The 2323-nt window shown below is 42.7% G+C and overlaps 1 pseudogene; it reads left to right on the top strand.

Annotated features, from left to right (window-relative positions):
* The first annotated feature begins 522 nt into the window (after positions 1 to 522).
* LOC132319427 (olfactory receptor 6C74-like) lies at positions 523 to 1991 on the top strand (annotated as a pseudogene).
* Positions 1992 to 2323: the final 332 nt, after the last annotated feature.

The following is a 2323-nucleotide window of genomic DNA, read 5'->3' as shown; positions in this document are numbered from 1 at the left end:
TGGTAGTGGAGGTATTCATAAAGGCTGCGGTCAATCAAGTGATGCTCCTTTTCAGAGCTCCCCTTGGGTATGCCTATGCTTACATGTTATATCAGGGTCACCCACCATAAAGGTCCAGTTCTTTAACTGCCCACTGCCCCCCACATGTCCCATTTTATTTTAACTGTCTCTTTAGGCTGTGAAGATCAGACACAGAAGGAGAGGGAAGGATCACTGCTTCATACTCAAGAGCTTCTTCTACAGTGTGGATTCATTTGCCTTTACATGCTGGGCATTGAATTTAAGTATTACTCAGAAAGGCAGTGTAGACTTCATCTTAGAAACCAGTGCGCAAGGGTAGCAGGCAATTCAGAGTGGAGACCTTATTGAGCCATGATGAATCCTCGTCTTTGGAAGAACACCCAGTTGTTAGTGGAACACTGGCTGATTTCAGGAACAAGGTTTTGAAGACTCTTGCCCATTACTTTTTGTTTTTTAAACAAAAAAATAAAATATTTTTATCTGTTTAAAGCTAAGCTACAGATGGAGAATCAAACAACAGTGATGGAGTTCATCGACTTAGGTGTTGCTGATGATGATCAACTCCAGTATGTGCCCTTTACCATCCTACTAGTCACCTACACCTTGACTTTAACAGGTAACATTCTCATCATCACCATTGTTGTCCCTAAATCGGGGTTCTTCACCCGGTGTGCAAAATGCCAATCAACACACTGAGTCGAGATATTTGTCTTTATTGCCAGTCTGCAGAGTGGGGTGCCGGGCATTTAACATCAGCCAGCACACCTCTCGGAAGCACACAGGGTCTTTTATACAAAACAATAGCAGAGAATCACATTGCAATAACTGATTGGTCACTCATACTAAAGTCCATCTGTGCATGTCTTAATTTTAGTGTAACTCATTCTACTAAGGTGGACTTATATTTGCATATGAAATCTCCTCCTAGGGGCATAATTTTTAGTATTGAAATCACCTGAGGTTAGCTTAGGATACAAGTCTTGATTAAATTCCAGAGTACTTCTCTAGAATGAATCGTATGTCACTACACACCATTACACACACTAAATAGGTTATTGTCTACGTGAAGGTTCTTGTACAGTACCATTGTCTTGACCAGGATGCGTATCTTAGTTACCAGCGTGAGTCTCCATCTCTGTCCTCAAGGACACCTGAATTCCATTGCTATAATCTAATTCCATATACAGCACCATCACCCTGAGAAACCATCACCTTCAGATTCCCATGTACTTCTTCCTCAGGAATTTCTCCATCTTAGAGGTTGGCTTTGCCACCGCTGTCATCCCAAAGCATTGGCCAATCTGGCTTTAGGCAAAAAACCAATTTCTTCACGGGATTGTCTCACTCAAACTTTTCTCTACTTCATGCTAGGTACCTCTGAGTTTGTTCTGTTAGCTGTATTGTCCTTTGACAGGTATGTGGCCATCTGCAAACCTCTACACTATGTGGCCATTACGAACTCACAAGTCTGCAGCCTGCTGGTGATTAATGCCTGGATTGGTGGGGCCGTCCTCATTCTTTCTCCTTCAGTGGTAAATGTCCAGATGCCATTCTGTGGTTCAAACATCATTAATCATTTTTTCTGTGAGAGCACACCAATGATTCAGCTCAAATGTGGAAATACCAAGGTTCTAGAGTGCGTGAATTTCATCCCAGTGGTGTTCACCCTACTGGGTAGCCTAGCTATTACGGCTGTATCCTATATCAACATCATTACTGCTGTGGTCAAAATCCCCTCTGTGGCTGGCAGACAGAAAGCCTTTTCCACCTGCGCCTCTCACCTCACTGTGGTGTCTGTCACGTACGGCAGCTGCATCTTCATGTACCTCACACCCACCCAGACCAACAGACTGGACCTCAGCAAGGTGGTATCCATCTTGAACACTGTGGTATCTCCTCTGCTCAATCCATTCATCTATAGCTTGAAGAACACACAGTTTCAGGAGGCCTTAAGGGAGAGTGTCAAATGAGTATGGTTATTTCTAAACACCAAGAAATTTGAGGTGCTGTTGAATGTGGATGTAATCAAGAACAGGAAAGAAAATAATTTAATAACATATTGTCTCTCCTTAGACATCCATCCTTCCTTCCATCCATGCATCCATCCACATACCTAGTTCTACACATCCATCCATCCATGCATCCCTCCACTCAGGAACCCACCTACAAAGAGTTGTCAATAATCTTGTAAATTACTGAAACCTGTTCTTTCAATTCTTTCTCCTTCCTTTTTCTCGCCACAAGCTTTCTGGTTCTCTTTTCTCCATGTGGAATGATTTAGGATAGTGGTGGTTAGTCCACA

The sequence above is a fragment of the Gavia stellata genome, chromosome 28, assembly GCF_030936135.1.
Source record: "Gavia stellata isolate bGavSte3 chromosome 28, bGavSte3.hap2, whole genome shotgun sequence".
Lineage (NCBI taxonomy): Eukaryota > Metazoa > Chordata > Aves > Gaviiformes > Gaviidae > Gavia > Gavia stellata.
This window is presented reverse-complemented; position numbering and strand designations above follow the sequence as displayed.